We start from the raw sequence: 11,544 nt of genomic DNA on the forward strand, positions 1-11,544 counted from the left end.
TGCCTTCAGTTTGGAGCATCCTGCTTTGAGGGGGATCTGAGAGGTCAGTGGAGGGTGTTGCAGCTCTGTAGGGTGACTCAGGAGACCAGACGCTGGAAAATGGGGCAAAAACGGACAGCTGGTGGAACTTAATGGGTTGAGCAACATCAGTGGGGGTAGAAGAATGGTCGACACCCCCCTCATCAAGGCAGGGTTGCAGCTCAAAATGTTGACCATTCCTTCTCTCCCTCTGATGGTGGTTGACCCCCTGAGCTCATCCAGCGGATGGTGCTTTGCCACACTGCAGGGAGGGCGAGATTGTGCTGGGAAGATACAGCAGGAAGTTGGCTGGGAATGGAATACTTCAGCTCTAAGGAGAGACTGGAGAGGATGGGTCGGATTTCCCTGGAAAATCTCTCGAGGTTGATGTGCATGTTGATAGGGTGGTATGTTGACCTCAGAGATGAAGTTGCTCTAATGAATGTTGAGGATGGAGTGGAGACAACACTGGTGGAAGTGAGGCCAACAGCATCGAATCCATGCTGCTGAAGATCCAACTGCGCTGGGTAGGTCACGTCTCCAAAATGGAGGACCATCGCCTTCCCAAGATCGTGTTATAAGGAGAGCTCTCCACTGGCCACTGTGACAAAAAGAAGCACCAAAGAAGAGGTACAAGGACTGCCTAAAGAAAGCTCTTGGTGCCTGCCACATTGACCATCGCCAGTGGGCTGATATCGCCTCAAACCGTGCATCTTGGCACCTCACAGTTCGGCGGGCAGCAACCTCCTTTGAAGAAGACCGCAGAGCCCACCTCACTGACAAAAGACAAAGGAGGAAAAACCCAACACCCAACCCCAACCAACCAATTTTCCCTTGCAACCGCTGCAACCGTGTCTGCCTGTCCCGCATCGGACTTGTCAGCCACAAACGAGCCTGCAGCTGACGTGGACATTACCCCTCCATAAATCTTCGTCCGCGAAGCCAAGCCAAAGATAAGAAAGATGTTGACCTCAATAGGTGGATCATTGAATTCAAGAGCACGAGGTGATGTTGCAGCTTGATACAACTCTGGTTAGACCTCACTTGGAGTATTGCATTCAGTTCCGGTCACCTGATCACAGGAAGGATGTGGAAGCTTTGGAGAGGGTGCAGAGGAGATCGCCTGGATTGGAGAACATTAGAATGAATCAAAAATCTGCAGACATTGTGATAGTAAATGCTGGAGGAACTCAGCCAGTCTCACAGAGTTCATAAATGACGTTTCAAGCCTGATACCTTCTTCAAGTTGTGAGTGAAAATAGACAAGCATCTGTATTAAAGGGTGGGGAAAGGAAGGGGGGAGAATGGGAAAGGGGGAGGAGTCCACACCAACAGACAGGATAGGATAAAAGGAGAGGTGAGAAATGATTTTGGTTCTGTGGAAGGGGACAGAAGAGAAAGGGAAGAGAGATAGAGAGAACGAGAGGAATGGAGATGGGGAGAAGAAGATGGGGAGTCGATGTTAATGCCATCTGGTTGGACCATGCCCAATCGGAAGGTGAGGCTTCCTGATTGTGTCAGAGGTGTGAATATGGAACTCAGATTGCTGACAGCTTGGATTGAAGGCTGTGAGGCTGTGGGGAGCGGTGGAGGTGAATCCACGGACACTCAGTGACCCTGGGGGGGACTGTCTTTTGCTTGTCTTTCTCTGGTTGTTATGCTGCTAGTGAATCTTTGTCTGCCTTTTGGTAGACTAAAGGAAATTTAATGTAATATTACATTTTCAGTTTTATTAAATGATTATTAAATATTCTTGAATCTTGAATATGGGCGTAACGCAGGCAAAACAGCCTAGGTTTGGCTGGCCTGGACACAGTGGGCCGAAGGGCCTGTGTCCATGCTCCAAAACTTGACGAATCCATAACCCATTCCTGTCCATGTCCAAATGTCCATCAAACATTGTGATTGTTCCTGCCTCTACCTCTTTCTCTGGTCGGGCCGAGCTGTGGAACTGTCTGCATTGGCTTGGTCTTTACAACAGTCCCAGTCCTGACAGTGGTGGAGTTGGCCACCTGCTCTTGATGTGAGACCGGTGAGGCCAAAGCTCGCTGAGAGTCCTGGGGGAGAAAGAGAGGCTGACCAGCCAACCTCCTGGCTTGGAGAGTGAGCTTGGGGTAAGTATGCTCCACACCACCCAAAATCATTTGCCACTGATTATATTTCTAATCACTAGGAAATTAATTGCTGCTTTGCTGTTTGATCTACTGAAGGATGACCAAATATATATTTTCTTTATGCTCTCAGTTAAATGTTCTGGTAAAATATAGGGAGAGAGAGAGAGAGAGAGAGAGAGAGAGCGCAAGCTGGGGAGGGGCTAAGAGTGAGTGATGGAGAGAGAAAGGGGAGGGAGAGAAAGATTGTAAAATGAACAAAAGAGAGAGGAGGATGAGATTGAGAGAAAAAGGGAGAGGGAAAAGAGATGAGAGTGGAGAGGGAGTAAAAGAGAGTGAGTGAGAGAGAAAGAGATGGTCCAAGGGCCCCATCTAGTGGGAAAGGGCAAGAGTGAAGATCCAGGTGAAGAATTGGCCACGTGCTTCCCTACTTCCAAAGTCAGGGCGAACTCCAAACTCCATCTAGTAGAATTCTCCATTGGCAGGTCTGGTCATATTCCTGTCACCCTCTTGCCTTCTCCACCCCCAGCAGCAAGCACACCCTTCAGGGAACGAAGACTGAGGAATGAAGACATCCAACCCCAGTGGAGGAAGCCTGCTTGCATTTACTCTACCTATACCCCCTCATAAACTCACTGCACATCAATCCAACCCTCCCCCCCCTCACAGCCCAGAACCATCAACTTTTCTTACACCCATATGCTGATCAAAATTATCCTCAAAGCCCTGAATGTAATTCCTATGGCAAGCCATAACTAATTTCCCTGACCTGTAAACCCCAAATCCTAGTCCTTAAAAGCACCCTCCAGACATTATTGCCTAACTAATACTAATTCCTTGCCACCAAAATCTAAAACTCAACCCCTCTCCCCACCCAGAGAGATCAATTTTTTAAAAGTCCCACAGGCTGAGTTATCCCCTGGGAATGTTAGCATTTAATCTGAGCACAGGGGTTATGCAAATGACGCCACTGCCGGAGCCGATGTAATGGCAGTACTGACGCTAGTGTTGTGAGGGGTTGGGGGGGGGGGTAGAGCTCCACAGTGATGCTGATTTAAATAGTCTGTTTGAGGAGCAAATGGTGTCTTTTTGTTAAAATCCTGCAACCACAGGGTCCATGCCCAAGATAGCAGCGATAGAACTGGGCAGTGGATTATGAGGGTTTACAGACTCGAGGGGAGCAGCACAGGGTACCAGAAACAGGGAGAATACCAGCCCCCACCCAACACCACCACCCTGTTGAGAAGGAGAAGCAGAGAAAATGATCCCACAGGATGATGAACACTGGCAGCCAGGACCAGCAAAGGATTCAGGCGGCAGAAGGACCCACACAGGGTGCGGGCTGCTGGTGACTTGCAGTCGAAGGGCTGCTAGAGACTGGCTCATGGGATCCAGGTATCTGAGCTGGGATTCAAGAGGGTACTGAGGGCAGGTGGGGTTCCTAGGGGCCTCAGGCGTTGAAGGCTTCCTGACTGTGTCGGGATTTGGTCCTGGAGCTCGGGCGGCCGAGGTGTTGAACAGGAGTCTGTGCGGTTGCAGAGGCCGTGGGAGCACTGGAGGTGAATCTACGGACATTCAGCGACTCTTTCTCCTATTGTTGGGGGTGCCGGGCATTACTCACAGCATCTCTTTGCTGCCTTACACCAGATAAAAGTTGATGTCTATCATGTATATTACATTTTTAACGTACTGTTTCTTGACAATAAAAGGAGCCCTTGAACTATTGACATTGCTTCCACTGTGCCTTCAGGTCACAGAGCTATAGGTGGGGCAAAGTCCACTGAGAAACAGAAAAAAATGAAAATCATCTGTTAAAACCACAAGTTGATCTCAAACAGGGTCGTGCTCTCAGTTAAAATTCAGCTGGTTCATGGCCACAGTGTGTGCAGGGCAAGTTAGAAGAGGACAAAATGTTCAACAGACTATATCTGAGTCCAGCAGGTGGCATCTTTGAACTGTCCTGAACTTCCCTGCTTCCCTGCCTATGATGGGAGCAGGAAGAACTCAACTAGACCATCATAGCTACTCCGCAGTTCAAATGGATCACAGCTGATCTGGCAGTGGACTCAGCTCTACTTACCCGCCTGCTTCCCTTAGCGTCCAATTCCTATTTCCTTCCAGAATCGTAAACCTCTAGGTTTAATCCAGCAGCTCCAAGTTCAAGAACATTTACTTTCCAATGGCTACCAGACACTTGTTGGAAATGATGGGTCAGAATGCAGGATGGTGATGGAGAATCTGGTTGGGTGGAGCCAAGATAGCAAACTTGTTCTCAAGACCGAGATACCAGTACCTCTGAGAGGAAAGCCCTGCAAAAGGTAGTGGACGCAGCCCAGTAAAGTCCAAAAATCCAAAGCAGCTGAGAATTTGGACTTTTCAAAAATACTCAAATTTGTTAAATTTAGCTGGTTTTGTGTGCGTGCATGTAGGTGTAAGTGCCACAGATGCACAGCAGTAACCATACATCTTCAAGTTCAAGTTTATTGTCATCTGATTGCACAAGTACAACCTGACAAAACAGTGTTCTCTAGTCCTCGCTGCAAAATTCACAGACACACAACCAGACATAACACACATACAGACAAACAATACTCATGTAGGATAAGTATTTTATATATACATAAATATTGTTTTGTACAGATGAAAGTCTCGGATGGTTAGTTTGATCAATTCCTCTGGTCGTTCAGCATTCTCACCTCCTGTGGGAAGAAGCTGTTCCTCAGCCTGGTGGTGCTGGTTCTGATACTCCTGTATCTCTACCCCGATGGGAGCAGCTGAAGATGCAATGTGTGGAGTGGAAGGGGTCCTCAATGATGTTGAGTGCCGTCTTCAGACAACGTTCCTGGTAGATCATGTCAATGGGGGAGGGGGTGGCAGGGAGACCCCAGTGATCCTCTCTACTGATGGCCCTGTGGATTGACCCCCAATCCATTTCTCTGCAGCAATGGTACCCCATTCATGATAATGGATCCTAAAGTAGATCAGCTTTGTGGTGTGAAGAGAAGGAATTACACTGTGAAGTTGAGTTACAAACTTGAAGCCATTAAGAAACGAGAACAGAGTGTGAGCAATACTGTTCTAATGGAATCATAGAATATTAGAATGTCTACAATTTATTATATGAAAAAGGCTACTGCAGAAAAGTCCATGAACACAGATATTAAATTTGTGGAACAGGACCATAGCTTTAGTCAAGACGTTATGCAGGCAAAACATGGTGCAGAATAATCTTATCACAGATATCATAAATGAGGTAATATACAAAAGTATTTAAAGAAAGCAAAAGAGGTGGCAAACAGTCCAGCAGATGCAATGGAAGCTGCATGTGTCCCACCCACCAGCTGCGCAGCAGATTCCTCCGTAAATTCCTCCGACAATCCGGAAAATCCGAAAATCTAAGATGACCCAATCCCTGAGCAGTCCGGATTTCTGGACTTCTACTCTACATCACAGGCAAAACTCCACCATCGAGAACATCTACGGGGAATGCTGCCGTCAGAGAGCAGCAACGATCAAGGACCCAGCCCACGCTCTGTTCTCGCTGCTGCCATCAGGAGAGAGGACTAGGGGCCACGAGATTCACACCACCAGGTCCAGGTTCAGCTGTTCCCCCTCCACCATCAGACTCCCCAACAACAAACTCAATCAGGGACTTGTTTAAGGCCTCTGCCTTTCCACGTTATTTATCATTTGTTTCCAGTATTGCTCCGCTTGTTTGCACTTCTTGTTTACATTTCTCACTTTTGTCTATGTATATTGAGTACAGATTTTTGTAATGAGTAGTAATTCTGCCCGGCCCACAAGAAAAAGTATCTCAGGGTTGTATTTGATGTCATGTATGTACACTGGCAATGAATCTGACCTTCTTGATTTTACGAGGCAGAGAGAGAGACTACATATCTGTCTGCATTGATAGAACTGAGGTGGAGAGAGTGAGAACCTTCGCTTCTGGGCATCCATATCTCATAAACTCCTCTGGTCCCAGTAACATTCTCGCGAATCTTCTCTTCACTTTTTCAGTTTTAAACTTCGTTTTTATCGTCCAACTGTACATATACAACCAGATGAAACAGTGTTTTCCTTAATCACGGGACTCACACATACACACGCAATGCACAGCATACTGCAATCACATTTATATACATATACATATCATCATTTAAACTAAATATACAAAAATATTACGATTCAACCTCACAGCCTGAGTGAAGAAGCTATGTCCCAGCCAGGCCATCCTGAATTTGATGCTTCTGTACCTCCTTCTTGATGGCAGTGGGTCAAAGACACTGTGAGCTGGATGGGAAAGGGTCCTCAGTGATCCTTTGAGCCCTATTTAAGAAATGCTCCCGGTGAATGTGGTCCAAAGGGGAAAGGGAGACCATCTTGGTGCTATCTTTCCTATATCTGGGGTCACCAGATCTTTCTCTATTTCCTGTTTTTCTCTCCTTTTACTGACCCCCACCTCCACATCTCTCTCTGCTCTCTCTCATTCTCCCCGTGACGGTTTGATTCATTAATTTTGTCTCTGAACAGGGTTGGCCACTAGGGGGAACTCTCTACCCTCCTCTTCACTCCGTATCTGAAGGTTTCACGCATTCTGTTATAGGTCCATGGACAGATATTTTTACCGAAAATAGATTATATTCACAATAAATTATTTTCAAAAGGAAAACCGTTCAAAGTCTCTTCCAACCCTTAGTGCCGTATCCATATACTCCCATTACTGTACATGGTTGCATTTGATTCTATTTACACCCGTGTTTCTCAACCTTTTTCTTTCCACTCACACACCACTTTAAATAATCCCTATGCCATCGGTGCTCTGTGATTAGTAAGGGATTGCTTTAGATGGTATGTGGGTGGAATGAAAATGTTTGAAAACCACTGTTTTAATTGTACCTCATTGACTTGTTATGTCCATGGTTTCAGAACTCCGAAGGCCAATGACAATTTTTCTCAAGCAAAATATTTCAGTAATTGAGTCTAGAGCAGTGATTCTCAAACTTCGCTTCCTACCCACACACCACCTTAAGCAATCCCTTACTAATCACAGAGCACCGATGGCATAGGGATTACTTGAAGTGGGATGAGAGTGGAAAGTAAAAGGTTGAGAACCATTGGTTTACACATTGTCACAATTACTCCCCACTCTGTTATTTGAGGGGCTTCCCCCCAGTCTCAGTCCCTCAAGACCAGTAGTAGAAGGACTCTAGACCAGCCATTCTCATTTTCACCCGACGTAACATAAATATATTTAAAACATTTTATGTAGTCATTAGGAGAGAAGATCGGAAGGAATCAAAACTTGACTGCTTCACAGGGTAGGGGGTCCGTTAACTTTGAGCAGATTCCTCGGGGGGGGGGGGTTGGGGGGGTGCGCAGCCAAAAAAAAAGGTGAGGATGGCTGGTCTACATTGTGGTCCTTCCCCACAGTGCCCTCGCATTGGCTGCACCGAGCCTCAGTGTGTCCCTTCACACGGACTCCTGCGGCTTGGAATGTGCCAGTCGGCACCATTTCCTCACCAACATCTCTGTGTGCTGTAAGTCCAACAGGTTTCAGGCAGACCAAAGTGCGTCTGTCACCAAGTTGATGGTCTTGCAGCAGTTCTGGACATCTGACTCTGTTGCCAGTAGGTTAGAGAATTCTCTGTCACACTGCTGCTGGGGTGCAAAGGTGACAGGGGCCCTTGCATTCTCTCTACTCTCTCTTTGAGAATCTGCATTCTGCAAAGAGGTGAGTGATTGTCTCCTCTCCATCGCAGTCATCTCAAGGACAAAGTGCATTGTGACTGATGATCTGGTTGTACAGGAAGGTTCTGAGTGAGAGGGCTCCACTCACACACAGAAATGTTGTACTTCGACAAAAAAATTGAACACCATACTGTGGTCGAGGGAGGCGGAGGAGCGTCTGTAGGACTGGTTTTGAATCGGTGGACTGCAGCATCCTTAGACTTGAATGAATATGTAACAAGTGTCACCAACTTTATCGAGACCTGCGTGGACAAGTGTGTGCCCACATGCACACACCGGGTGTTCCCCAAGCAGAAGCCTGGATGAATCAGAGAATTCACAACCTGCTGAAGATGAGAACAAAGGTATTTAAGTCCAGGTTCAACCATTTCTGAGGAAAAGTGACAATCCTGGAGGAAGCTAGAGACAGATACATGCCAGCTATGGCAGGAAGTGCAGGCCATCACAGCCTACAAAGCGAGGGCAAACACTATAGATGGCTGTAATGCTTCACTACCCGATGAGCTGAACACCTTCAATGTTCACTTTGAGAAGAACCAAGCAGTGCCAACAAGAATCCCTGAAAAGGCTGAGGACCCTGTGATATCTGTCTTTTAGGGCGATGTCGGAGCATCATTCAAGAGGGTGAACCCTCACAAGTCATCAGGCCCTGACGGCGTACCTGGCAGCATATTGAAAATCTACACCAACCAACTAGCTGGAGTGTTTACGGACATTTTCAGCTTCTCATTGCTGCAGTCAGAGGGCATCAATCATCCCGGTACCCAAGAAGAGTAGTGTGAGCTGCCTCAATGACTACCACCCAGTAGCACTAACTTCTACGTCAAGAGGCTGGTCATGGCCAGAATTAACATGGACCTAAGTAAAGATCTGGACCCACTGCAATTCCCCTATCATCACAATTGCTCCACAGCAGATGCAATATCGATGGCTCTCGACTCAGCTCTGGATCACCTCGAAAACAGCTACTCATACATACGGCTGCTCTTCATCGACTACAGCTCAGCCCTCAGTACCATTATTCCCTCAGTGCTGGTCAAGAAGTTACAAACTCTAGGCCTCTGTACCTCCCTCTGCAACTGGATCTTTGACTTTCATATCTGAAGGCCACAGTCAGTATGAATTCGAAACAATGTCTCCTTCTCACTGATCATCAACACAGGCGCACCTGAAGGATGTGTGCTTAGCCCACTGCTCTACTCACTCTACACCCATGAGTGTGGGGCCAGGCACAATTTCAGTGTTATCTACAAGTTTGCCGATGACACCACAGTTGTTGGCAGAATCACAAACACCAATGAGGAAGCGTACAGGAGGGAGATAGATCAACTTGTTGAATGGTGTAATGACAACAACCTTGTGCTCAACATTAGCAAAACCAAGGAGATGATTGTGGACTTCAGGAGGAAGTCAGGGGAACATGACCCAGTCCTCATCGAAGGCTCAGTAGTGAAGAGGGTCTTCAAATTCTTGGGTGTCAACATCTCCGAGGATCTGTCCTGGAGCCTCCATTTTGATGCAATCACAAAGAAGGTCCACCAGTGGCTATACTTTGTGAGGTGTTTGATCCGTCACCGAAGACTCTCATAATCTTCTACAGGTGTACCTTGAGAGCATTGGTTGCATCACTGCCTGGTATGGAGGCGCCAACTCACAGGACAAGAATAAACTCCAGAGGGTAGTTAACTCGGCCTGTGACATCAGACTTCATTCCATCGAGGATATGTACATGAGGTGGTGTCTTAAAAAAAGAGTCTCTATCCTCAAAGGCCCCCACCACCCTCTTCGCTCTGCTACCATCGGGAAAAAGGTACAGGAGCCTAAAGATAAGCACTCAGTGGCTCAGGGACCGCTTCTTCCCCTCTGCCATCAGATTCCTGAACAATCAGTGAAACCAAAGACACGGCCTGACTTTTCGTGCTCTATTATTTTTATTTTTTACAGTAATGTTGTAAGATGGTTATAATATGAATGTTTACACTGTGACGCTGCTGGAAACATCAAATTTCATGATTTGTTCAGGACAATAAATTCTGTCAATCTAAACCCCTCAAGAATACTCTCCTGTACACAACAGCTCATAAACTGATAGAACATATTTCACAAGATATTTGATCATATCCATCTTTATTTTTATCCCTACTGCAATAAAAAATGGGAAATATTGAACATTTACCAGAACAAAGGACAAACAAGCTGCTCTCCTATTATTTAAATAATGGTTTAAAGAGACGTGCAGGCTGGGAGACCCAGCAGTCATTACCATTCCAAACGTTCCGTGATTAATGACCATTCATTTACTCAGTGTAATGCTGTTGACTCTTTAGGGGACATGGCTTCAATTTACAAAGCAATTTTTTATTGGTATGAATAGCATATCTCTTTACGCCCCTGGGTTTCAAGTAACCAAGATGTATTTTGCCTTGCAATTGTGATTTACAAAATTTCCCTTAACAAAGTGTTTCACAGCAGCACAAAGCACTTCCATATGGGGGAATGGCTGTAATTTAATTTAGCAAAAACCAAAGGACAAACCCACGACACATCCGAGTGTATTGCGGTAACAATATTTCCGTGAGTCAGGCATCGGAGTTGAGCAAGCGAATTTGGACCTGGTTTTCCTGTGTTTCTGGCTGGAGTTTGTCTGTTGGTTACTTATTTTTGCCCCCTCCATAAATCTTCGTCCGCGAAGCCAAGCCAAAGAAGACTTATTGTAACTTATTGTTACTTATTGTAACTTATCCGCAAGGAGCTGGGGTTAACACAATACAGAGAATAGCACAACACAGTACAGGGCCCTTTGGCCCACAATGTTGTGCTGACCAGCAGTTTTTAAAAAAAATTCTAGACACACAGTATGGAAGTAGGCCCTTCTGGCCTATAAGCCCATTCATTCTGCCCAATTACATTCACGTGACCAATTAACCTTCTAACCACGTACATCTTTGTAGGCTGGGAGGAAACTGGAGGATCCGGAGAAAAGCTGCGCGGACGTGGGTGAGAGAGTACAAACTCCTTGCACATGATGCTGGATTCGAACCCAGGTCCCCACCCTATAATAGTGTTGCACTAACCACTATACTAATCGTGCTACCCTAACCCAATCACTGTAACCCTCCCTACCTCACAGTCTATAGCCCTCCATTTCTATGACATCCATGTGCCTTTGTAAGTGTTGTTTGACTGTCCCTATTGTACCAGTCTCCACCACCACTACCGGCAATGTACCACTCTCTGTGTAAACAATCTCACCTCTAGCATTTCCCCCTCACTTTCCTCCCCCACCTTAAAGAGATCTCCTCAGTATTGGCCATTGTCACCACCATGAAAAAGGAGCTGGCTCTCCACCCAATCCAAGCATCTTACACACCTCCATTAAGTCCCCTCTCATCCTTTGTCGCTCCATAGAGAAAAGTCCCAGCTCTGTCAACCTTGCCTCACAAGACATGTTCTCCAATCCTGGCAATATCTTGGCAAGTCTCCTCTGCACCCTCTCTAAAACTTCCACATCCTAAATCTACATTCTGATCTGGTTAGATTCCTATATTAGCCTCGACAAAGTAAAAAAAACCAGAATGTTTCCATCTCTGAAGGACATTTGTGAGAAAGGGCAACTGATAATAAAATCAATCTCTTAATGTTCTTCCATAGATTATAGGATCAA

The sequence above is a fragment of the Narcine bancroftii genome, chromosome 1 (genome assembly GCF_036971445.1).
Source record: "Narcine bancroftii isolate sNarBan1 chromosome 1, sNarBan1.hap1, whole genome shotgun sequence".
Classification (NCBI taxonomy): domain Eukaryota; kingdom Metazoa; phylum Chordata; class Chondrichthyes; order Torpediniformes; family Narcinidae; genus Narcine; species Narcine bancroftii.